At 49.8% G+C, this 27,314-nt stretch overlaps 1 protein-coding gene across 2 annotated transcripts in view; it reads right to left on the reverse strand.

Annotated features, from left to right (window-relative positions):
* TRIO (trio Rho guanine nucleotide exchange factor) overlaps positions 1-27,314 on the reverse strand; it is a 3,522,386-nt gene that overhangs the window by 13,496 nt on the left and 3,481,576 nt on the right. The gene's annotated exons all lie outside the window — the stretch shown is intronic.

The raw sequence follows: 27,314 nt of genomic DNA on the forward strand, positions 1-27,314 counted from the left end.
AAGTTACTCACCTTCGGTAACAAATTATCTGGAAGAGACATATTCTAGTTGCAGACTCCTTACCAAAGAATTTTGCCCAGGCGTCAGTCGGGATCCAGAGATTTTTCTTCGAGCAGTACCTTTGCATGCCATTAGTTGGCATCAGTTGACTCTGCGTCCGTCGTTGGCATCGTGGTCGCCGGTTATGATGTTGTGGGTCGAATATAGGCATCACCCCGGCACCCTGCCATCACTTTTTTTTCACAACTTTCCATGCCAGAAGTGCGGAGCCATGAATGTGAGAGGCTGGCCTGGTTTGTAGTGGGTATCAGAGGTAGGTACACCTTATACCAGGTCCAGTGATCCACCTTAGTGAAATGTAGGCAACGTCTAGCAGCTTAGGCTGTCTACAGGTAGCTATAACAGAGCAGCCGAGGCTGAACTAGGAGACCTGCAAAGCTCTTGCAATATCCCTATAGTCACACAGTACTTACACACAAGAAAGACAATACCCAGTGTTACTAAAAATAAAGGTACTTTATTTTAGTGACTGTAGGAAAGTACCATCTTGCCAGGCATGTTACCCCCATTTTTACTTGTGTGTCACTTTGTTTTTGCCTGTCTCACTGGGATCCTGCTAGCCATGACCCCAGTTTTCATAGTTTGTGTAGGAGGCTGGCCTGGCTTATAGGGGGTACCTTATGGTACTTAAACCTTGTGCCAGGTCCAGTTATCCCTTATTAGTAGATCAGAGGTGTTCTAGCAGCTTAGGCTGATAGAGGTAGCTATCGCAGAGCAGCTTAGGCTGAACTAGGAGACATGCAAAGCTCCTACTATACCACTTATATCACTTAGCACTATATCATAAGAAAACACAATACTAAGAGTTACTAAAAATAAAGGTACTTTATTTTAGTGACAATATGCCAAAAGTATCTCAGAGGATATACTCCCTTTGGAGTTAAGTAATATACACAAAATATACACACACAAACCAAATCAGGTAAGTAAACAGTTAGACAAGTAGTGCAAATACTGTAGACCACAATAGAATGCAATAGGGAAAAATAGGCCTAGGGGCAGCACAAACCATACACTCCAAAAGTGGAATGCGAACCACGAATGGACCCCAGGCCTAGTGTAGTGTGTAGAGGGTCGCTGGGAGTGTAAGAAAACACTAAGGGTGTCCAAGATACCCCACCCCAAGACCCTGAAAAGTAGGAGTAAAGTTACCCTACTACCACAGAAAGACAGTAAAGTCGAGATAGGGGATTCTGCAAGGACAACAACTGACTGCAAAGCACTGAAGACGGATTCCTGGACCCAAGGAACTGTAAAGGAAGGGGGCCAAGTCCAAGAGTAACGCAAGTGTCCAGTGGGGGCAGGAGCCCACTAAACCCCGGATGAAGGTGCAAAAGGGCTGCCTCCGGGTGGAAGAAGCCGAAGATTCTGCAACAACGGAAGGTGTCAGGAACTTCTCCTTTGGTCAGAAGATCTCCCACGGCGTGCTGCGGGATGCAGAGTTTTTCCCACACAGAAAGACCGCAAACAAGCCTTGCTACCTCCAAGAGTCACAGTTGAAGGTTTTGGGTGCTGGAAGCCCAGGAAGGACCAGGAGGTCGCCCCTTGGAGGAGACAGAGGAGGCGCTCAGCAACATGGAGAGCCCACGCAAAAGCAGGCAGCACCCGCAGAAGCACCTGAACAGGCATTCAGCAGATCTGAGCACGACGGTCGACTTAGCATGACAAAAGGGAGTCCCACGAAGTCGTAGTCCAACTCAGCGAGTTGGGCAATGCAGGACGGAGTGCTGGGGACCCCGGCTAGGCTGTGCACAAAGGAAGTCTTGCAAAAGTGCACAGAAGCCCTAGCAGCTGCAGTTCACACAGTACACAGGATTACTGTCTGGCGCGGGGAGGCAAGGACTTACCTCCACCAACTTTGGACAGAAGGGCCACTGGACTGTCGGGGACACTTGAATCCAGCTCCTGTGTTCCAGGAACCACACTCGTCAAGATGAGAAGGGACCCAGAGGACCGGTGATGCAGAAGTTTGGTGCCTGCTTTGGCAGGGGGAAGATTCCGTCGACCCACTGGAGATTTTTTCTTGGCTTCCAGTGCAGGGTGAAGGCAGACAGCCCTCAGAGCATGCACCACCAGGAAATAGTCGAGAAAGCCGGCAGGATGAGGCGCTACAATGTTGCTGGTAGTCTTCTTGCTACTTTGTTGCAGTTTTTGCAGGCGTCCTGGAGCAGTCAGCGGTCGATCCTTGGCAGAAGGAGTCTTCATCAGGCCCACAAAAATCTTCTGGGGGTGGTGGGTCCAAATCCTCTTCAAACAATCAGAAAAAGCCTTGGTGTTATTTGTGTAAAGTCAAAGGCCATTGGGCAAGTGATTCCAATTGTCTAAAGAAAAACACCAAACATCCCACACCCCCAACTGCAACCTCTAGTGCCCCTAGTAATAGCAGTGGTGGTGGGAAGTCTACTACTAATAGCCAATCCAAGGGTGTAGCTGGGCTCACTATTGGCAATGTAGTTGGGGTTGGTCTTGTTAGGGAGACCACAGAGGCTGTTTTAGTCTCTGATGGTGGCATTGACTTTGCCACCTTGGTTGCTTGTCCCCTTAATATGGGTAAGTACAAGCAACTACCCCTAATCAATGGTGTTGAGGTTGAGGCCTACAGGGACACAGGAGCCAGTGTAACTATGGTGATAGAAACTGGTCCACCCTGATCAACACCTACTTGGTCAGCAGTACCAAGTGACTGATGCTCATAACAACACTCTTAGCCACCCCATGGCTGTTGTGAATCTCAACTGAGGGGGGGTTACTGGTCCAAAGAAAGTTGTGGTAGCCACTGAATTACCTGTAGATTGATTACTGGGCGATGATTTGGAAACATCAGCTTGGGCAGAAGTAGAGTTGGAGGCTCATGCAGCAATGCTGGGCATTCCTGGGCATATTTTTGCTTTGACAAGGGCTCAGGCCAAGAAGCAAAAAGGACAGGGAAACTTGGATCTTGGAAAAATGGACAAGTGCTCCCAAAAACCAGGGGTAGATAGGGTAAATCCCAACCCACTATCCCTCCCTCTACAAATGATTCCCCTTTTGAGGAAGATGAATCCTCTCCCTGTGCAGAACCTACACCAAAGGAGCTGGCAGCAGACACTGCTGAGCTTTTGGGTGCAGGGGGGCTTGCCTGGGAAGAGCTGAGTGTGGCACATCAAACCTGTCCCACATAAGAGGGTTTGAGACAGCAAGCTGTCAAACAGCAGAATGGGGATGTCAGTAATAGCCATAGGGTGTACTGGGAAGACAACCTCTTGCACACAGAGTCAATGGACCCTAAACCTGGAGCAGCCAGGTGAATGGTCATTCCCTTGCAGTACAGAGAGTTTCTTCTCACCCTTACACATGACATTCCTTTGGCTGGGCATTTGGGCCAGACGAAAACTTGGGAAAGACTTGTCCCCTTGTTTCACTGGCCTCATATGTCAGAGGACACAAAAGACTTTTGTAAATCTTGTGTGACCTGCCAAGCCAGTGGCAAGACTGGCGGCACTCCAAAGGCCCCCCTAATTCAACTTCCAGTGGTTGGGGTGCCCTTTGAAAGGGTAGGGGTTGACATAGTTGGCCCTTTTGACCCTCCAACAGCTTCAGGCAATAGATTTATCTTGGTGGTAGTGGACCATGCCACAAGATATCCTGAAGCCATCCCCTTAAGGACCACTACAGCTCCTGCAGTGGCAAAGGCACTCCTGGGAATCTTTTCCAGGTTGGGTTTCCCTAAGTAAGTGGTGTCAGACAGAGGTAGCAACTTCATGTCTGCATACCTAAAAGCAACGTGGAAGGAGTGTGGTGTAACGTACAAGTTCACTACTCCTTATCATCCACAAACAAATGGTCTGGTTGAGAGGTTTAATAAAACTCTCGAAGGTATGATAATGGGACTCCCTGAAAAGCTCAGAAGGAGTTGGGATGTCCTGTTACCTTGCCTCCTTTTTGCTTACAGGGAGGTACCCCAAAAAGGAGTGGGCTTCAGCCCCTTTGAACTCCACTTTGGGCACCCTGTCAGAGGTCCACTTGCTCTTGTGAAGGAGGGTTGGTAATAACCTTTAAAAGTTCCCAAACAGGGCGTGGCCAAGATGGCGGCGTGAGAGGACTTGTCTGTCCGAGCTCCGCCACCCTGGCCCAGAACATCAACGCGCGGCCTGGTGGGGGGATGCCCTGAGGTCCCCCCCCATAGACGGTGAGTGGTGCCGCGGCCCGGGGGACACCCAGCGGAGACCGAGCAGCACGCGGCGCCGCGTGCCGCTGGTGAGGAATGGCTGGCCTTGGCCTGCGCACGGGGCCGCCGAGCAGTTTGGGTGGCGGTCTGGGCCGCGTGGTGAGCCCTGCCCAGGCACCTCCCTTGGACGCAGGGCTGCGGGGGCGGGGCCCCAGAAGGATGGTGTGAGAAAGTAGCCTCTTTCTAGCCTTGTTACCCCCACTTTTGGCCTGTTTGTGAGTATATGTCAGGGTGTTTTCACTGCTTCACTGGGATCCTGCTAGCCAGGGCCCAGTGCTCATAGTGAAAACCCTATGTTTTCAGTATGTTTGTTATGTGTCACTGGGACCCTGCTAGCCAGGACCCCAGTGCTCATAAGTTTGTGGCCTATATGTATGTGTTCCCTGTGTGATGCCTAACTGTCTCACTGAGGCTCTGCTAACCAGAACCTCAGTGGTTATGCTCTCTCTGCTTTACAAATTGTCACTAACAGGCTAGTGATCAATTTCACCAATTCACATTGGCATACTGGAACACCCTTATAATTCCCTAGTATATGGTACTGAGGTACCCAGGGTTTTGGGGTTCCAGGAGAACCCCTATGGGCTGCAGCATTTCTTTTGCCACCCATAGGCAGCTCTGACAATTCTTACACAGGCCTGCCACTGCAGCCTGAGTGAAATAACGTCCACGTTATTTCACAGCCATTTACCACTGCACATAAGTAACTTATAAGTCACCTATATGTCTAACCTTCACCTGTTGAAGGTTGGGTGCTAAGTTACTTAGTGTGTGGGCACCCTGGCACTAGCCAAGGTGCCCCCACATCGTTCGGGGCAAATTCCCCGGACTTTGTGAGTGCGGGGACACCATTTCACGCGTGCACTATACATAGGTCACTACCTATGTATAGCGTCACAATGGTAACTCCGAACATGGCCATGTAACATGTCTAAGATCATGGAATTGTCACCCCAATGGAGACATTTCCATGATCCCCCGAGTCTCTAGCACAGACCCGGGTACTGCCAAACTACCATTCCCGGGGTTTCACTGCAGCTGCTGCCAACCCCTCAGACAGGTTTCTGCCCTCCTGGGGTCCAGCCAGGCCTGGCCCAGGAAGGCAGAACAAAGGACTTCCTCAGAGAGAGGGTGTTACACCCTCTCCCTTTGGAAAAAGGTGTCAGGGCTGGGGAGGAGTAGCCTCCCCCAGCCTCTGGAAATGCTTTGATGGGCACAGATGGTGCCCATCTCTGCATAAGCCAGTCTACACCGGTTCAGGGATCCCGCAGCCCTGCTCTGGTGCGAAACTGGACAAAGGAAAGGGGATTGATCACTCCCCTGACCTGCACCTCCCAGGGGAGGTGCCCAGAGCTCCTCCAGTGTGCTCCAGACCTCTGCCATCTTGGAAACAGAGGTGTTGCTGGCACACTGGACTGCTCTGAGTGGCCAGTGCCATCAGGTGACGTCAGAGACTCCTTCTGATAGGCTCTTACCTGTGTTACTAGCCTATCCTCCTTCCTGGGTAGCCAAACCTCCTTTTCTGGCTATTTAGGGTCTCTGCTTTGGGGAATTCTTCAGATACCGAATGCAAGAGCTCACCAGAGTTCCTCTGCATCTCTCTCTTCACCTTCTGCCAAAGGATCGACCGCTGACTGCTCAGGACGCCTGCAAAACCACAACAAATTAGCAAAGACGACTACTGCAACCTTGTATCGCTTATCCTGAAGCCATCTCGACTGTTTCCTGGTGGTGCATGCTCTGGGGGTAGCCTGCCTCCTTCTTGCACCAGGAGCTCTGAAGAAATCTCCCGTGGGACGACGGAATCTTCCCCCTGCAACCGCAGGCAACAAAAGACTGCATCACCGGTCCGCTGGGTCCCCTCTCAGCACGACAAGCGTGGTCCCTGGAACTCAGCAACTCTGTCCAAGTGACTCCCACAGTCCAGTGATGCTTCAGTCCAAGTTTGGTGGAGGTAAGTCCTTGCCTCCCCACGCTAGACTGCATTGCTGGGTACCGTGTGATTTGCAGCTTCTCGGGCTCCTGTGCATTCTTCCAGGATTTCCTTCATGCACAGCCAAGCCTGGGTCCCCAACACTCTAACCTGCAGTGCACAATCTTCTGAGTTGTCCTCCGGCGTCGTGGGACTCCCTTTTGTGTCTTCGGGTGGACTCCGGTTCACTCCTCTTCCAAGTGCCTGTTCCGGTACTTCTGCGGGTGCTGCCTGCTTCTGTGAGGGCTCCCTGACTTGCTGGGCGCCCCCTCTGTCTCCTCATCCAAGTGGCGACATCCTGGTCCCTCCTGGGCCACAGCAGCATCCAAAAACCATAACCGCGACCATTGCAGCTAGCAAGGCTTATTTGCGGTCTTTCTGCGTGGGAACACCTCTGCAAGCTTCTTCACGACGTGGGACATCCATCCTCCAAAGGGGAAGTTTCTAGCCCTCTTCGTTCTTGCAGAACCCACAGCTTCTACCATCCCGTGGCAGCTTCTTTGCACCCTCAGCTGGCACTTCCTGGGCATCTGCCCACTCTCGACATTGTCGCGACTCTTGGACTTGGTCCCCTTGTTTCACAGGTACTCAGCTCCGGAAATCCACTGTTGTTGCTTTGCTGGTGTTGGACTTCCTTGCAGGAACCCCCTATCACGACTTCTGTGCTCTCTGGGGGTTATAGGTGCACTTTACACCTACTTTTCAGGGTCTTGGGGTGGGCTATTTTTCTAACCCTCACTGTTTTCTTACAGTCCCAGCGACCCTCTACAAGCTCACATAGGTTTGGGGTCCATTCGTGGTTCGCATTCCACTTTTGTAGTATATGGTTTGTGTTGCCCCTATACCTATGTGCTCCTATTGCAATCTATTGTAACTTTACACTGCTTGCATTACTTCCTTTTGCTATTACTGCATAATTTTGGTATTGTGTACATATATCTTGTGTATATTTGGCATCCTCATACTGAGGGTACTCACTGAGATACTTTTGGCATATTGTCATAAAAATAAAGTACCTTTATTTTTAGTATATCTGTGTATTGTGTTTTCTTATGATATTGTGCATATGACACCAGTGGTATAGTAGGAGCTTTGCATGTCTCCTAGATCAGCCTAAGCTGTTCTGCTATAGCTACCTTCTAGTAGCCAAAGCTGCTAGAAACACCTCTTCTACACTAATAAGGGATAACTGGACCTGGTACAGAGTGTAAGTACCCCTTGGTACCCACTACAGGCCAGGCCAGCCTCCTACAGATGGCGCTGGGCCCCACATGCAGTGGGGCCGGAGGAGGGGCCTGAGAGCCAAGATTTGTGGGCGCCCACAAGAGCGGAAGGCGCCCTGTCTGCTGGGCTTGTCTGGGGGTCGGGTGGAGGCTCCCCCCCCCCCCAGCCAGACCCTCCTAGATCGCCGAGAGGCCTGGAGGTGGTGGCGGAGGCACGAAGGGCCATCGCCTCGCCTCGAAGTTGTAGTAATCAGACGCAAGGTGGAGGAGGAGGAGCGAGCCCCTGAGTGATGGCGCAGACGATATAGAGGTGCGACGATTGGCAGAGGAGGCTCAGGAGCGCAAGGCCAGTGGTAGCCTCGTGTAGGAGGCTGGACTGGCTTGTAGTGAGTACCAAGGGGTACTTGCACCTTGCACCAGGCCCAGTTATCCCTTATTAGTGTATAGGGTGTCTAGCAGCTTAGGCTGATAGATAATGGTAGCTTAGCAGAGCAGCTTAGGCTGAACTAGGAGACGTGTGAAGCTACTACAGTACCACTTAGTGTCATATGCACAATATCATAAGAAAACACAATACACAGTTATACTAAAAATAAAGGTACTTTATTTTTATGACAATATGCCAAAGTATCTTAGAGTGTACCCTCAGTGAGAGGATAGGAAATATACACAAGATATATATACACAATAGCACAAATATGCAGTATAGTCTTAGAAAACAGTGCAAACAATGTATAGTTACAATAGGATGCAATGGGGAAACATAGGGATAGGGGCAACACAAACCATATACTCCAAAAGTGGAATGCGAACCACGAATGGACCCCAAACCTATGTGACCTTGTAGAGGGTCGCTGGGACTATTAGAAAATAGTGAGAGTTAGAAAAATAACCCTCCCCAAGACCCTGAAAAGTGAGTGCAAAGTGCACTAAAGTTCCCCTAAGGACAAAATAGTCGTGTTAGAGGGAAAATGCAAGGAAAACACAAATCAGCAATGCAACAACGATGGATTCCTGACTGAGGGTACCTGTGGAACAAGGGGACCAAGTCCAAAAGTCACAAGCAGCTCGGAGATGGGCAGATGCCCAAGAAATGCCAGCGGTTGGTGCAAAGAAGCTCTTACTAGGCTGAAGAACTGTGAATACTGCAGGAACGACAAGGGCTAGAGACTTCCCCTTTGGAGGATGGATCCCCCACGCCTTGGAGAGTCGTGCAGAAGTGTTTTCCCGCCGGATGGACGCCAACAAGCCTTGCTACACGCAAATCGTGCGTTTGGCGTTTTTGGACGCTGCTGGGGCCCCGGAGGGACCAGGAGGTCGCAAATTGGACCTGCAGAGAGAGGGGACGTCGAGCAAGACAAAGAGCCCTCACTGAAGCAGGTAGCACCCGGAGAAGTGCCAGAAACAGGCACTACGAGGATGCGTGAAACGGTGCTCGCCGAAGTTGCACAAAGGAGTCCCACGTCGCCGGAGACCAACTTAGAAAGTCGTGCAATGCAGGTTAGAGTGCCGTGGACCCAGGCTTGGCTGTGCACGAAGGATTTCCGCCGGAAGTGCACAGGGGCCGGAGTAGCTTGCAAAGTCGCGGTTCCCAGCAATGCAGCCCAGCGAGGTGAGGCAAGGACTTACCTCCACCAAACTTGGGCTGAAGAGTCACTGGACTGTGGGGGTCACTTGGACGGTGTCGCTGGATTCGAGGGACCTCGCTCGTCGTGCTGAGAGGAGACCCAAGGGACCGGTAATGCAGCTTTTTGGTGCCTGCGGTTGCAGGGGGAAGATTCCGTCGACCCACGGGAGATTTCTTCGGAGCTTCTGGTGCAGAGAGGAGGCAGACTACCCCCACAGCATGCACAAGCAGGAAAACAGTCGAGAAGGCGGCAGGATCAGCGTTACAGAGTTGCAGTAGTCGTCTTTGCTACTATGTTGCAGGTTTGCAGGCTTCCAGCGCGGTCAGCGGTCGATTCCTTATCAGAAGGTGAAGAGGGAGATGCAGAGGAACTCGGCTGAGCTCATGCATTCGTTATCTGAAGTTTCCCCAGAGACAGAGACCCTAAATAGCCAGAAAAGAGGGTTTGGCTACCTAGGAGAGAGGAAAGGCTACTAACACCTGAAGGAGCCTATCAGCAGGAGTCTCTGACGTCACCTGGTGGCACTGGCCACTCAGAGCAGTCCAGTGTGCCAGCAGCACCTCTGTTTCCAAGATGGCAGAGGTCTGGAGCACACTGGAGGAGCTCTGGACACCTCCCAGGGGAGGTGCAGGTCAGTGGAGTGGTCACTCCCCTTTCCTTTGTCCAGTTTCGCGCCAGAGCAGGGGCTAAGGGTCCCTGAACCGGTGAAGACTGGCTTATGCAGAATTGGGCACATCTGTGCCCAACAAAGCATTTCCAGAGGCTGGGGGAGGCTACTCCTCCCCTGCCTTCACACCATTTTCCAAAGGGAGAGGGTGTCACACCCTCTCTCAGAGGAAGTTCTTTGTTCTGCCATCCTGGGCCAGGCCTGGCTGGACCCCAGGAGGGCAGCTGCCTGTCTGAGGGGTTGGCAGCAGCAGCAGCTGCAGAGAAACCCCAGGAAGGGCAGTCTGGCAGTACCAGGGTCTGTGCTACAGACCACTGGGATCATGGAATTGTACCAACAATGCCAGGATGGCATAGAGGGGGCAATTCCATGATCATAGACATGTTACATGGCCATATTCGGAGTTACCATGGTGAAGCTACATATAGGTAGTGACCTATATGTAGTGCACGCGTGTAATGGTGTCCCCGCACTCACAAAGTTCAGTGAATTGGCTCTGAACAATGTGGGGGCACCTTGGCTAGTGCCAGGGTGCCCTCACACTAAGTAACTTTGCACCTAACCTTTACCAGGTAAAGGTTAGACATATAGGTGACTTATAAGTTACTTAAGTGCAGTGTAAAATGGCTGTGAAATAACGTGGACGTTATTTCACTCAGGCTGCAGTGGCAGGCCTGTGTAAGAATTGTCAGAGCTCCCTATGGGTGGCAAAAGAATTGCTGCAGCCCATAGGGATCTCCTGGAACCCCAATACCCTGGGTACCTCAGTACCATATACTAGGGAATTATAAGGGTGTTCCAGTAAGCCAATGTAAATTGGTAAAAATAGTCACTAGCCTGTCAGTGACAATTTAGAAAGAAATGAGAGAGCATAACCACTGAGGTTCTGATTAGCAGAGCCTCAGTGAGACAGTTAGTCACTACACAGGTAACACATTCAGGCACACTTATGAGCCCTGGGGCCCTGTGTGACAGGGTCCCAGTGACACATACATATAGGCCACAAACCTATGAGCACTGGGGTCCTGACCAGCAGGATCCCAGTGACACATAACAAACATACTGAAACCATAGTGTTTTCACTATGAGCACTGAGGCCTGGCTATCAGGATCCCAGTGAGACAGTGAAAACAGTGACAAACACCCTGACATACACTCACAAACAGGCCAAAAGTGGGGGTAACAAGGCTAGAAAGAGGCTACCTTCTCACACAACCCCCCCCCAAACGAAGGACAATAAGGCTAACCTTGGCCAGTTGAGACTTTATTGTCTAAGTGGTGATAAGTAGAGAGTAGCTCTGCAATAGACTGGTTACTCCCTTTATCATCCACTATATGGTTACTTCCCTGTGGGGATGTAAACCACCCTGTTTGAAGTTTTTTAGCTAAGCAACAATGTGAAGATGTATTTTCAGAGTTTCTATCAGTAAGTTTTAGTTTAGAGCAGTGGGAATTGTCCACTGAACCTATTTGTAGTGATGGAAATGCCAGACAGGGATGCTGTCTCAGAAAAGCCATAGCTGGGCAAAAACTTTGTCCATATGGCTGGAAGAGAGAACAGGGATGCTGTTTTTCTTGGGTTGGAGCAGGGCAGGGATGCTGTCCTATGAGCTCCACACTAGGGCAGGGATGCTGTCCTAAGTGTTGTGAGGCAGTGCAGAGTTTCTGCACTAAAGTTTCTCTGGGAGGGTTGGAGGGATGCTCCATGTTAACTAAAATGGTGCTCTTTTTCTCACCAATGTTAGTTATCCCACAGAGAGGTACTTCCACCTCAGGGAGTCCAGCTTTGCCAGCTGATGATTCCCTTGGAACAGGTGCCACCCCGGGAGAGGTTTCTCCCACCACAGGAATAGTATCCTGAATGGTAGGGTGGTTAGGGGATACTGTGATACCCTTTTTACCTGTTGATGGAGAGGGATCCTGAGTTTTCAGGCCTTCTCTCCTTTGCTTTTTCATTTCACTTGAAATGAGAGGGAACAATTCCTCAGGGATGCCCAGCATGGCTGCATGGGCATAAAACTCTACATCAGCCCAACCTGAGGCCTCTAGGTCATTACCTAAGAGACAGTCTACAGGTAAGCTAGGTGATACCACCACCTGCTTAGGGCCAGTAACTCCACCCCAACTAAACTGAATTATAGCTAAGGGAAGAAACTTAGTGGAGTTATGGACATCAATAATCTTATACTGTTGTCCAATGATGTGTTGATCAGGGTGCACTAGGTTGTCAGTCACCAAAGTGAAACTGGCACCTGTGTCCCTGTAGGCCAAGGCCTCAACACCATTTATTGAAACTGTCTGCCTGTACTTATCCATTGTAAGGGGACAAGCAGCCAGTGTGGCAAGGCCAATGCCACTAGGTGTGACAGAAACTGTCTTGGGACTGATTACATCAGTTTCCACTATGGACCCATAAGTGAACCCAACTACACCCTTTGCTTGACTGTTGCCAGCAGTCCCACCACTAGTACCACTACTGCTAGGGGCACTAGAGCTTGATGTATTAGTGGTGGTAGGCTCAGGGGGTTTACCTGGACAGGACTTATCCCCTGGCCTATGGCCTCTATTTTTACACACAAAGCACCAAGGCTTTTTAATGTGTGCAGGTTGGGAAGAAGAGGAAGAATTTGTTTTATCCCCACCCTCTGAAGAGTGTTTAAGATTTGAAGTGGGATCTTTGGTTTTACCCTTATCCCCATGCTTATCTTGAGATTTTTCACCATCTTTCTACTTATTGCCATCTTTGTCACCCTCTGTATGAACTTTTCTGTTCACCCTTGTTCTGAACCATTTGTCTGCCTTCTTTCCCAATTCTTGGGGAGAGGTCAGATCAGAGTCTACCAGGTACTGGTGCAACAAATCAGACACACAATTATTAAGTATATGCTCTCTCAGGATTGTGTTATACAGGCTTTCATAATCAGTAACTTTACTGCCATGTAACCACCCCTCCAAGGCCTTCACTGAATGGTCAATGAAATCAACCCAGTCTTGTGAAGACTCCTTTTTGGTCTCTCTGAACTTTATCCTGTACTGTTCAGTGGTTAAGCCATAACCATCCAGTAGTGCATTCTTAAGAACTTGGAAATTGTTAGCATCATTTTCTTTTACAGTAAGGAGCCTATCCCTACCTTTTCCAGTAAATGATAGCCATAGGATAGCAGCCCACTGCTTTTGAGGGACATCCTGTACAGCACAGGCCCTCTCAAGTGCAGCAAACCACTTGTTAATGTCATCCCCCTCCTTATAAGGGGGAACTATCTTGTGCAGATTCCTGGAATCATGCTCTTTTGCAGGATGACTATGGGGAATACTGCTGCTGCCACCATGGGTATCTAAACCCATCTTCTGTCTTTCCCTCTCTATTTCTAAAGACTGTCTATCCAAATCCAGCTGTTGCTTCTTGAGCTTCAGTCTGGTTTGCTCCACTCTCAATCTATTGAGCTCCCTTTCTAACAATCTGTCATCAGGGTGGGTGGGAGGGACATTTCTAGATACAGAGGTATGATGGGAATGAACAGAAGGAGACCTGTCCCTTACAAAGGGCACCCTAACAGCTTGGCTACCAGCATAATGTGAGAGCACATCATCAGTATGATGTGATTCAACCTCTGTACCAACTATGCTAGACTGTCTAGTAATGGGCAGGCTGAGAAGTTTCTTTCCTGAACCTTTTCCTGGGGGAGTCCCTGGATCAGATTGAGAACCATTAGCTACTTTTTCTACAGATTGGGCACTTATGGCCTTATCTTGTACTCTAAGCATATTAATTAACAGTTCTAAGGAAGGATTCTTCCCTACACTCAAACCTCTCTCTATGCAGAGACTCCTTGCTCCTTTCCAGATAAGGTGATCATATGCAAGTTTGGACAGTTCAACTTTTTTTCCTGTGCCAGACATTTTTTAGAGAGAGTTAAAGTGATAGCAAAAGAGAAAAAAGTTTTCTGAACTTTTTGGAAAGACAGAAAAAAACTTTTTAAACTTTTAAGAACTTTTTGAAAGTTTAGAAGTACTTTTCAGCACTTAGAAAAGAGTGAAAAGAGGAAATGCAAAACTTTTTGGCTATGTGTATATACACTGACCTTGTTTTGTATATTTTTCTCTTATGAAAAGTACAATGACAAGAGTGGTAAGTAGTCTCAAGCACTTATCCCACCGCTGCACAACCAATGTAGGAGGCTGGACTGGCTTGTAGTGAGTACCAAGGGGTACTTGCACCTTGCACCAGGCCCAGTTATCCCTTATTAGTGTATAGGGTGTCTAGCAGCTTAGGCTGATAGATAATGGTAGCTTAGCAGAGCAGCTTAGGCTGAACTAGGAGACGTGTGAAGCTACTACAGTACCACTTAGTGTCATATGCACAATATCATAAGAAAACACAATACACAGTTATACTAAAAATAAAGGTACTTTATTTTTATGACAATATGCCAAAGTATCTTAGAGTGTACCCTCAGTGAGAGGATAGGAAATATACACAAGATATATATACACAATAGCAAAAATATGCAGTATAGTCTTAGAAAACAGTGCAAACAATGTATAGTTACAATAGGATGCAATGGGGAAACATAGGGATAGGGGCAACACAAACCATATACTCCAAAAGTGGAATGCGAACCACGATTGGACCCCAAACCTATGTGACCTTGTAGAGGGTCGCTGGGACTATTAGAAAATAGTGAGAGTTAGAAAAATAACCCTCCCCAAGACCCTGAAAAGTGAGTGCAAAGTGCACTAAAGTTCCCCTAAGGACAAAATAGTCGTGTTAGAGGGAAAATGCAAGGAAAACACAAATCAGCAATGCAACAACGATGGATTCCTGACTGAGGGTACCTGTGGAACAAGGGGACCAAGTCCAAAAGTCACAAGCAGCTCGGAGATGGGCAGATGCCCAAGAAATGCCAGCGGTTGGTGCAAAGAAGCTCTTACTAGGCTGAAGAACTGTGAATACTGCAGGAACGACAAGGGCTAGAGACTTCCCCTTTGGAGGATGGATCCCCCACGCCTTGGAGAGTCGTGCAGAAGTGTTTTCCCGCCGGATGGACGCCAACAAGCCTTGCTACACGCAAATCGTGCGTTTGGTGTTTTTGGACGCTGCTGGGGCCCAGGAGGGACCAGGAGGTCGCAAATTGGACCTGCAGAGAGAGGGGACGTCGAGCAAGACAAAGAGCCCTCACTGAAGCAGGTAGCACCCGGAGAAGTGCCAGAAACAGGCACTACGAGGATGCGTGAAACGGTGCTCGCCGAAGTTGCACAAAGGAGTCCCACGTCGCCGGAGACCAACTTAGAAAGTCGTGCAATGCAGGTTAGAGTGCCGTGGACCCAGGCTTGGCTGTGCACGAAGGATTTCCGCCGGAAGTGCACAGGGGCCGGAGCAGCTTGCAAAGTCGCGGTTCCCAGCAATGCAGCCCAGCGAGGTGAGGCAAGGACTTACCTCCACCAAACTTGGGCTGAAGAGTCACTGGACTGTGGGGGTCACTTGGACGGTGTCGCTGGATTCGAGGGACCTCGCTCGTCGTGCTGAGAGGAGACCCAAGGGACCGGTAATGCAGCTTTTTGGTGCCTGCGGTTGCAGGGGGAAGATTCCGTCGACCCACGGGAGATTTCTTCGGAGCTTCTGGTGCAGAGAGGAGGCAGACTACCCCCACAGCATGCACAAGCAGGAAAACAGTCGAGAAGGCGGCAGGATCAGCGTTACAGAGTTGCAGTAGTCGTCTTTGCTACTATGTTGCAGGTTTGCAGGCTTCCAGCGCGGTCAGCGGTCGATTCCTTATCAGAAGGTGAAGAGGGAGATGCAGAGGAACTCGGCTGAGCTCATGCATTCGTTATCTGAAGTTTCCCCAGAGACAGAGACCCTAAATAGCCAGAAAAGAGGGTTTGGCTACCTAGGAGAGAGGAAAGGCTACTAACACCTGAAGGAGCCTATCAGCAGGAGTCTCTGACGTCACCTGGTGGCACTGGCCACTCAGAGCAGTCCAGTGTGCCAGCAGCACCTCTGTTTCCAAGATGGCAGAGGTCTGGAGCACACTGGAGGAGCTCTGGACACCTCCCAGGGGAGGTGCAGGTCAGTGGAGTGGTCACTCCCCTTTCCTTTGTCCAGTTTCGCGCCAGAGCAGGGGCTAAGGGTCCCTGAACCGGTGAAGACTGGCTTATGCAGAATTGGGCACATCTGTGCCCAACAAAGCATTTCCAGAGGCTGGGGGAGGCTACTCCTCCCCTGCCTTCACACCATTTTCCAAAGGGAGAGGGTGTCACACCCTCTCTCAGAGGAAGTTCTTTGTTCTGCCATCCTGGGCCAGGCCTGGCTGGACCCCAGGAGGGCAGCTGCCTGTCTGAGGGGTTGGCAGCAGCAGCAGCTGCAGAGAAACCCCAGGAAGGGCAGTCTGGCAGTACCAGGGTCTGTGCTACAGACCACTGGGATCATGGAATTGTACCAACAATGCCAGGATGGCATAGAGGGGGCAATTCCATGATCATAGACATGTTACATGGCCATATTCGGAGTTACCATGGTGAAGCTACATATAGGTAGTGACCTATATGTAGTGCACACGTGTAATGGTGTCCCCGCACTCACAAAGTTCAGTGAATTGGCTCTGAACAATGTGGGGGCACCTTGGCTAGTGCCAGGGTGCCCTCACACTAAGTAACTTTGCACCTAACCTTTACCAGGTAAAGGTTAGACATATAGGTGACTTATAAGTTACTTAAGTGCAGTGTAAAATGGCTGTGAAATAACGTGGACGTTATTTCACTCAGGCTGCAGTGGCAGGCCTGTGTAAGAATTGTCAGAGCTCCCTATGGGTGGCAAAAGAATTGCTGCAGCCCATCGGGATCTCCTGGAACCCCAATACCCTGGGTACCTCAGTACCATATACTAGGGAATTATAAGGGTGTTCCAGTAAGCCAATGTAAATTGGTAAAAATAGTCACTAGCCTGTCAGTGACAATTTAGAAAGAAATGAGAGAGCATAACCACTGAGGTTCTGATTAGCAGAGCCTCAGTGAGACAGTTAGTCACTACACAGGTAACACATTCAGGCACACTTATGAGCCCTGGGGCCCTGTGTGACAGGGTCCCAGTGACACATACATATAGGCCACAAACCTATGAGCACTGGGGTCCTGACCAGCAGGATCCCAGTGACACATAACAAACATACTGAAACCATAGTGTTTTCACTATGAGCACTGAGGCCTGGCTATCAGGATCCCAGTGAGACAGTGAAAACAGTGACAAACACCCTGACATACACTCACAAACAGGCCAAAAGTGGGGGTAACAAGGCTAGAAAGAGGCTACCTTCTCACACAACCCCCCCCCAAACGAAGGACAATAAGGCTAACCTTGGCCAGTTGAGACTTTATTGTCTAAGTGGTGATAAGTAGAGAGTAGCTCTGCAATAGACTGGTTACTCCCTTTATCATCCACTATATGGTTACTTCCCTGTGGGGATGTAAACCACCCTGTTTGAAGTTTTTTAGCTAAGCAACAATGTGAAGATGTATTTTCAGAGTTTCTATCAGTAAGTTTTAGTTTAGAGCAGTGGGAATTGTCCACTGAACCTATTTGTAGTGATGGAAATGCCAGACAGGGATGCTGTCTCAGAAAAGCCATAGCTGGGCAAAAACTTTGTCCATATGGCTGGAAGAGAGAACAGGGATGCTGTTTTTCTTGGGTTGGAGCAGGGCAGGGATGCTGTCCTATGAGCTCCACACTAGGGCAGGGATGCTGTCCTAAGTGTTGTGAGGCAGTGCAGAGTTTCTGCACTAAAGTTTCTCTGGGAGGGTTGGAGGGATGCTCCATGTTAACTAAAATGGTGCTCTTTTTCTCACCAATGTTAGTTATCCCACAGAGAGGTACTTCCACCTCAGGGAGTCCAGCTTTGCCAGCTGATGATTCCCTTGGAACAGGTGCCACCCCGGGAGAGGTTTCTCCCACCACAGGAATAGTATCCTGAATGGTAGGGTGGTTAGGGGATACTGTGATACCCTTTTTACCTGTTGATGGAGAGGGATCCTGAGTTTTCAGGCCTTCTCTCCTTTGCTTTTTCATTTCACTTGAAATGAGAGGGAACAATTCCTCAGGGATGCCCAGCATGGCTGCATGGGCATAAAACTCTACATCAGCCCAACCTGAGGCCTCTAGGTCATTACCTAAGAGACAGTCTACAGGTAAGCTAGGTGATACCACCACCTGCTTAGGGCCAGTAACTCCACCCCAACTAAACTGAATTATAGCTAAGGGAAGAAACTTAGTGGAGTTATGGACATCAATAATCTTATACTGTTGTCCAATGATGTGTTGATCAGGGTGCACTAGGTTGTCAGTCACCAAAGTGAAACTGGCACCTGTGTCCCTGTAGGCCAAGGCCTCAACACCATTTATTGAAACTGTCTGCCTGTACTTATCCATTGTAAGGGGACAAGCAGCCAGTGTGGCAAGGCCAATGCCACTAGGTGTGACAGAAACTGTCTTGGGACTGATTACATCAGTTTCCACTATGGACCCATAAGTGAACCCAACTACACCCTTTGCTTGACTGTTGCCAGCAGTCCCACCACTAGTACCACTACTGCTAGGGGCACTAGAGCTTGATGTATTAGTGGTGGTAGGCTCAGGGGGTTTACCTGGACAGGACTTATCCCCTGGCCTATGGCCTCTATTTTTACACACAAAGCACCAAGGCTTTTTAATGTGTGCAGGTTGGGAAGAAGAGGAAGAATTTGTTTTATCCCCACCCTCTGAAGAGTGTTTAAGATTTGAAGTGGGATCTTTGGTTTTACCCTTATCCCCATGCTTATCTTGAGATTTTTCACCATCTTTCTTCTTATTGCCATCTTTGTCACCCTCTGTATGAACTTTTCTGTTCACCCTTGTTCTGAACCATTTGTCTGCCTTCTTTCCCAATTCTTGGGGAGAGGTCAGATCAGAGTCTACCAGGTACTGGTGCAACAAATCAGACACACAATTATTAAGTATATGCTCTCTCAGGATTGTGTTATACAGGCTTTCATAATCAGTAACTTTACTGCCATGTAACCACCCCTCCAAGGCCTTCACTGAATGGTCAATGAAATCAACCCAGTCTTGTGAAGACTCCTTTTTGGTCTCTCTGAACTTTATCCTGTACTGTTCAGTGGTTAAGCCATAACCATCCAGTAGTGCATTCTTAAGAACTTGGAAATTGTTAGCATCATTTTCTTTTACAGTAAGGAGCCTATCCCTACCTTTTCCAGTAAATGATAGCCATAGGATAGCAGCCCACTGCTTTTGAGGGACATCCTGTACAGCACAGGCCCTCTCAAGTGCAGCAAACCACTTGTTAATGTCATCCCCCTCCTTATAAGGGGGAACTATCTTGTGCAGATTCCTGGAATCATGCTCTTTTGCAGGATGACTATGGGGAATACTGCTGCTGCCACCATGGGTATCTAAACCCATCTTCTGTCTTTCCCTCTCTATTTCTAAAGACTGTCTATCCAAATCCAGCTGTTGCTTCTTGAGCTTCAGTCTGGTTTGCTCCACTCTCAATCTATTGAGCTCCCTTTCTAACAATCTGTCATCAGGGTGGGTGGGAGGGACATTTCTAGATACAGAGGTATGATGGGAATGAACAGAAGGAGACCTGTCCCTTACAAAGGGCACCCTAACAGCTTGGCTACCAGCATAATGTGAGAGCACATCATCAGTATGATGTGATTCAACCTCTGTACCAACTATGCTAGACTGTCTAGTAATGGGCAGGCTGAGAAGTTTCTTTCCTGAACCTTTTCCTGGGGGAGTCCCTGGATCAGATTGAGAACCATTAGCTACTTTTTCTACAGATTGGGCACTTATGGCCTTATCTTGTACTCTAAGCATATTAATTAACAGTTCTAAGGAAGGATTCTTCCCTACACTCAAACCTCTCTCTATGCAGAGACTCCTTGCTCCTTTCCAGCTAAGGTGATCATATGCAAGTTTGGACAGTTCAACTTTTTTTCCTGTGCCAGACATTTTTTAGAGAGAGTTAAAGTGATAGCAAAAGAGAAAAAAGTTTTCTGAACTTTTTGGAAAGACAGAAAAAAACTTTTTAAACTTTTAAGAACTTTTTGAAAGTTTAGAAGTACTTTTCAGCACTTAGAAAAGAGTGAAAAGAGGAAATGCAAAACTTTTTGGCTATGTGTATATACACTGACCTTGTTTTGTATATTTTTCTCTTATGAAAAGTACAATGACAAGAGTGGTAAGTAGTCTCAAGCACTTATCCCACCGCTGCACAACCAATGTAGGAGGCTGGACTGGCTTGTAGTGAGTACCAAGGGGTACTTGCACCTTGCACCAGGCCCAGTTATCCCTTATTAGTGTATAGGGTGTCTAGCAGCTTAGGCTGATAGATAATGGTAGCTTAGCAGAGCAGCTTAGGCTGAACTAGGAGACGTGTGAAGCTACTACAGTACCACTTAGTGTCATATGCACAATATCATAAGAAAACACAATACACAGTTATACTAAAAATAAAGGTACTTTATTTTTATGACAATATGCCAAAGTATCTTAGAGTGTACCCTCAGTGAGAGGATAGGAAATATACACAAGATATATATACACAATAGCAAAAATATGCAGTATAGTCTTAGAAAACAGTGCAAACAATGTATAGTTACAATAGGATGCAATGGGGAAACATAGGGATAGGGGCAACACAAACCATATACTCCAAAAGTGGAATGCGAACCACGAATGGACCCCAAACCTATGTGACCTTGTAGAGGGTCGCTGGGACTATTAGAAAATAGTGAGAGTTAGAAAAATAACCCTCCCCAAGACCCTGAAAAGTGAGTGCAAAGTGCACTAAAGTTCCCCTAAGGACAAAATAGTCGTGTTAGAGGGAAAATGCAAGGAAAACACAAATCAGCAATGCAACAACGATGGATTCCTGACTGAGGGTACCTGTGGAACAAGGGGACCAAGTCCAAAAGTCACAAGCAGCTCGGAGATGGGCAGATGCCCAAGAAATGCCAGCGGTTGGTGCAAAGAAGCTCTTACTAGGCTGAAGAACTGTGAATACTGCAGGAACGACAAGGGCTAGAGACTTCCCCTTTGGAGGATGGATCCCCCACGCCTTGGAGAGTCGTGCAGAAGTGTTTTCCCGCCGGATGGACGCCAACAAGCCTTGCTACACGCAAATCGTGCGTTTGGTGTTTTTGGACGCTGCTGGGGCCCAGGAGGGACCAGGAGGTCGCAAATTGGACCTGCAGAGAGAGGGGACGTCGAGCAAGACAAAGAGCCCTCACTGAAGCAGGTAGCACCCGGAGAAGTGCCAGAAACAGGCACTACGAGGATGCGTGAAACGGTGCTCGCCGAAGTTGCACAAAGGAGTCCCACGTCGCCGGAGACCAACTTAGAAAGTCGTGCAATGCAGGTTAGAGTGCCGTGGACCCAGGCTTGGCTGTGCACGAAGGATTTCCGCCGGAAGTGCACAGGGGCCGGAGTAGCTTGCAAAGTCGCGGTTCCCAGCAATGCAGCCCAGCGAGGTGAGGCAAGGACTTACCTCCACCAAACTTGGGCTGAAGAGTCACTGGACTGTGGGGGTCACTTGGACGGTGTCGCTGGATTCGAGGGACCTCGCTCGTCGTGCTGAGAGGAGACCCAAGGGACCGGTAATGCAGCTTTTTGGTGCCTGCGGTTGCAGGGGGAAGATTCCGTCGACCCACGGGAGATTTCTTCGGAGCTTCTGGTGCAGAGAGGAGGCAGACTACCCCCACAGCATGCACAAGCAGGAAAACAGTCGAGAAGGCGGCAGGATCAGCGTTACAGAGTTGCAGTAGTCGTCTTTGCTACTATGTTGCAGGTTTGCAGGCTTCCAGCGCGGTCAGCGGTCGATTCCTTATCAGAAGGTGAAGAGGGAGATGCAGAGGAACTCGGCTGAGCTCATGCATTCGTTATCTGAAGTTTCCCCAGAGACAGAGACCCTAAATAGCCAGAAAAGAGGGTTTGGCTACCTAGGAGAGAGGAAAGGCTACTAACACCTGAAGGAGCCTATCAGCAGGAGTCTCTGACGTCACCTGGTGGCACTGGCCACTCAGAGCAGTCCAGTGTGCCAGCAGCACCTCTGTTTCCAAGATGGCAGAGGTCTGGAGCACACTGGAGGAGCTCTGGACACCTCCCAGGGGAGGTGCAGGTCAGGGGAGTGGTCACTCCCCTTTCCTTTGTCCAGTTTCGCGCCAGAGCAGGGGCTAAGGGGTCCCTGAACCGGTGAAGACTGGCTTATGCAGAATTGGGCACATCTGTGCCCAACAAAGCATTTCCAGAGGCTGGGGGAGGCTACTCCTCCCCTGCCTTCACACCATTTTCCAAAGGGAGAGGGTGTCACACCCTCTCTCAGAGGAAGTTCTTTGTTCTGCCATCCTGGGCCAGGCCTGGCTGGACCCCAGGAGGGCAGCTGCCTGTCTGAGGGGTTGGCAGCAGCAGCAGCTGCAGAGAAACCCCAGGAAGGGCAGTCTGGCAGTACCAGGGTCTGTGCTACAGACCACTGGGATCATGGAATTGTACCAACAATGCCAGGATGGCATAGAGGGGGCAATTCCATGATCATAGACATGTTACATGGCCATATTCGGAGTTACCATGGTGAAGCTACATATAGGTAGTGACCTATATGTAGTGCACGCGTGTAATGGTGTCCCCGCACTCACAAAGTTCAGTGAATTGGCTCTGAACAATGTGGGGGCACCTTGGCTAGTGCCAGGGTGCCCTCACACTAAGTAACTTTGCACCTAACCTTTACCAGGTAAAGGTTAGACATATAGGTGACTTATAAGTTACTTAAGTGCAGTGTAAAATGGCTGTGAAATAACGTGGACGTTATTTCACTCAGGCTGCAGTGGCAGGCCTGTGTAAGAATTGTCAGAGCTCCCTATGGGTGGCAAAAGAATTGCTGCAGCCCATAGGGATCTCCTGGAACCCCAATACCCTGGGTACCTCAGTACCATATACTAGGGAATTATAAGGGTGTTCCAGTAAGCCAATGTAAATTGGTAAAAATAGTCACTAGCCTGTCAGTGACAATTTAGAAAGAAATGAGAGAGCATAACCACTGAGGTTCTGATTAGCAGAGCCTCAGTGAGACTCTTAGTCACTACACAGGTGTGTGACAGGGTCCCAGTGACACATACATATAGGCCACAAACCTATGAGCACTGGGGTCCTGACCAGCAGGATCCCAGTGACACATAACAAACATACTGAAACCATAGTGTTTTCACTATGAGCACTGAGGCCTGGCTATCAGGATCCCAGTGAGACAGTGAAAACAGTGACAAACACCCTGACATACACTCACAAACAGGCCAAAAGTGGGGGTAACAAGGCTAGAAAGAGGCAACCTTCTCACACCTCGGGCGCAGGGGGCTTCTGGTTTGGTCCCAGACAGAGCCAGAGGAGGGGTCCAGGAAGGCAGCCTGTTTGATCGAGATTTCACGCACGTGACATGGAGGCGTCCAAATCCAAGCAGGAGCGATCAGTTAGAGAAATGTTGACTGGGGCCCGCCTGGCATCGGGTGGAGTGGCTGAGGACCCTCTGGCGACGAAATCCCCAGAAATGCGGACGGAGATGGAGCCGGACAAGAGCTCCCCGGTCACCAAGGGCTTTTTAACCTCCTTGTTTGACTCGCTCCGGAGTGATATCCAAGATCTTCGTAGGGAAATTTCTCAAGAGGTGAGAGAGCTGCGAGGAGAGGTTACGTCCCTGGGCGAGCGAGTAGCGCAGATGGAGGACGGCGAGATCTCTCGTGGTGAGGAGGTGGCGGGCCTGCAACGGGAGCAGCAGGACCTTCTCCAGAATGCTGTCGAGGACTTGGAAAACCGCTCGAGGAGACATAATATCCGCATCAGAGGGGCACGACGGGGGCGGAGAAGGAGGACATTGGGGACTTTGTGGTGGGCCTGTTTCGCTCATTGCTTGGCCTGGATGAGACCCAGGAGATAATCTTGGATAGAGTTCATCGAGTGGGCCGTGCGGGTGGCCCTGGAGACAGTCCTCCGTCCATTCTTTCAGGGTCAAGACTGATTTGCATATGGCTGGGTCCAAACTGGAATGGCATGGGCAGCAAAAAAACGATGGATTAAACCCAGATCTGTGACTGGGGGTGAATGTTTGACAATGTTCAGCATTCCGTCCATCACTTGTTGTTTTTGCATTTGTCGCCCTAAGTGGGAAGGGTATGCCCAGACGTGGGTCCCGTGCTTCCCATGCCACTGGATTCAAGCTAGCCTGGCTGATGAGGGGTGAAACCCCGAAACCGGTCCCAGGATGCTTGTTTCCAGTCCAGGGAAGACCTGGCCTAGCAGTTCGGGCTAGACTGTTCCCATTGGGAACAGGGTCAAGACTGATTTGCATATGGCTGGGTCCAAACTGGAATGGCATGGGCAGCAAAAAAACGATGGATTAAACCCAGATCTGTGACTGGGGGTGAATGTTTGACAATGTTCAGCATTCCGTCCATCACTTGTTGTTTTTGCTCCGGCCATTCTAGCCTGTGTGCACAACTTTGGGCTTAAGGAGAGTATCTTACGGCGGGCCCGCAATCTTCAGCAGGTACTTTTTAGAGAACACAAGCCCCAATTATTCCAGGACCTCTCTGTGCAGACCTTGCAGAGGCGGAGAGAATTTAAACCCATTACGGAGCACTTGCGAGCACAGGAGGTGTCTTACTCCTGGGGCCACCCGTTCCGCCTTGTCTTCCGGTGGGAGGATCAGCTCCGGCAGGTGAGGTCCATATTGGAAGCGAACCGGATTCTGGGCTTGGAGGATCATAGCCAGGATTCGGGCAGAAAAGCGAGCTTGGCTGGCAGGGATCGCCTGCGTTGGAGGCGGAAGGAGAAAAGGAGGAAATTACACTGCCCTATGGTTTTGGAGCTGAGGTTGGAATCTGTTTTGAGCAGCGTGGCCGCTGGAACTAATGCCTAAGCAAGAGGTGATCGGAGAGGTCTGAACTGCATTGGGCCGCACTGCTTACGGCCTGGTGGCCGCTGAAGAGGGCCGGTGCAGCTGGGGCCATGGACCTGGTTCGATGAACATGAGTGGTTCCACAGCCCTGTGGAGACTTTGCCTCGTGGAGATGGATGTGCGAGGACTTCTTGGTTGTGAGCACCTGTGGTGCGTATTGGTTGAATGTTGGTGTGTTTCCCTGCGAGGCTGGCCTTTGTGTGGAAATGTCCTCGGGCCCTGGCGTTTGAGGTGGTTGATGCTGTGGCCTGGGGTGTGTTTTTCCCGTGAGGCCTCTCCCTTTGTGACCGCCGCTTTCATTTTAGGGCATGACTATAAAATGCATAAACTTGAATGTCCGTGGGCTTAATAATCCAACTAAGAGGTTAGCCATCATGTCCGCCTTGGAGAGGTCAGGGAGTCACATTTGCCTGTTGCAGGAGACACATCTCGTGCAGAAGGACATCTATTGCATGCGTTCTAAGTGGTTCCCTAGGCAGTTTTGGTCTTTGGCTTCCTCAAAGCATGCAGGGGTGGCAATACTATTAGCGCGCTCATTTCCCGGGGAGGTGGTTACAAAACTACATGAGGGTCAAGGCAGGCTTTTGGCCTTCTCTTTTACTATTGCTTCCTTATACGCGCCTAATACCCAGCAAGAATTCTTCCTAAAGAAGGCTCTGACCCCGCTGCTGCACTCGCCGGATGGTGCCATCTTGGTGGGGGGGCGACTTTAACCTGGTGATCGATGGTGATTTGGACTGCTCCGGTCACCGTCATGGGCAGACAGGGTTCTTGACAGCGGCTGGCCGTCAGTGGCTGGGTGATTGTGGGTTGGAGGATGTGTGGAGATGGGCACACCCCACGCTAAGGGATTATTCCTTTTACTCAGCAGCGACCAAGACATATACGCTCGGCTTGATCTTTTCTTCGCCTCGCAAGAGTTCCTTTCCCGAGTTAGGGAGTCAGCGCTTGAGTCCCGGGCCCTGTCGGACCATTCTCCTGTTACCGTTGAGGTTGCTATGAACATGGAGCGGGTGGGGGCATCGGTGTGGCGATTCAGGGACTCAATGCTTCAGAACTGTGCAACAGTGGAGGCGATCTGAAGTGCAATAGCAGATTACCTTAGCTTGAATGACGATGGGAGCACCTGTGTGGCGACGTTGTGGGAGGCATTGAAGGCAGTGGTGAGAGGTAAGGTGATGTCGTTGTCCGTCAGGGATAATAAAGCAAGGAGATTGATGAGAGAGGACCTGGAACAGAGGGTGGCGGTATTGAAGCGCTCCCATAAACATACCGGTGCTCCAAGAGTTTGGCGAGAGCTTGAGAAGGTAAGGAAGCAGCTGAAACAGCTAGATTGGGACAGGGCAGAGTATGCTGTGGCACGCCTTAAGCACAAGTATATTAGAAGTAATACATGTGTGAAGCTTCTAGCACACCGGTTACGTGCGCAGCGTCGACAATAAAGCTGGTTCGTTCTCCCTCGGGAGCGGAAGTGCGCACAAGTGATCAAATTGCAGAGGCATTTGCAGAGTTCTATCGGGGACTGTATGGTGCTGAGGACCCTGGTAATGTAGCTCCTGAGGCCTTCCTAGAGGGTATAGCAATTACTTCTCTGGGCGAGAGGGAGACGACTTCATTAGAACAACCTATAAGGGCGGAAGAGGTCATATCAGCAATCTCACGTTTGCAGGTGGGGAAGTCCCCTGGTCCGGATGGTTTCACAGCACTTTTTTATAAGACCTTCTGTGTGGAACTTGTACCGATATTAGTGCGGCTTTTCAACTCCTTTCGAGTGACGGGAGTTCTAATGGCCAGTATGTTGGATGCCACTATTGTGGTTATTCCTAAGCCGGGGAAGGATCCAGAGGAATGCGTCTCTTATAGGCCGATCTCGCTCTTGAATATCGATGCCAAATTATTTACTGGAATATTGGCACACCGTCTTAATTATTACATGCCAGGCCTTGTGGATCCCGATCAAGCAGGTTTTATACCGCACAGGCAGTGTAGTGATAATACCAAGCGATTGCTCCATCTACTGGATAAAACGGACCGCTCACGCAGGGAGGCGCTTTTCCTTTCTATTGATGCCGAAAAGGCGTTCGATAGAGTCCACTGGCCATATCTGTTCAGGGTGCTTGAGCGCTTTGGGTTGGACCCGGGTTTTATGACATGGATTCGCTGTATCTACCAGGCGCCTCGGGCGGCGGTCCGGGTTAATGGGACGCTTTCATTGCCGTTCTCAATTCAGCGTGGGACCCGACAGGGGTGGTCGCTTTCACCTCTTTTGTTTGCGCTCTATATGGAGCCCCTGGTGCAGCGGCTACAGGATAACCCTCAGATTATGGGTGTGAAGTTCGGGAGCGATGAGCATCTCATTTCTCTGTATGCGGATGACGGGATTCTTACCCTGGCGGAGCCCGCGACCTCACTGCCCGCACTAATGGGGATACTGGATGAATTTGGCCGGGTCTCGGGATTCCGGATGAATATGCTAAAGTTGCAGGCCATGAGCAGGTTTATTAGCGCCGAGCATGAAAGGGATCTGAAGGCCTGATTCCATTTTATATGGTCTTCCTCAA

Source organism: Pleurodeles waltl, chromosome 2_2 (genome assembly GCF_031143425.1).
Source record: "Pleurodeles waltl isolate 20211129_DDA chromosome 2_2, aPleWal1.hap1.20221129, whole genome shotgun sequence".
Taxonomy (NCBI): domain Eukaryota; kingdom Metazoa; phylum Chordata; class Amphibia; order Caudata; family Salamandridae; genus Pleurodeles; species Pleurodeles waltl.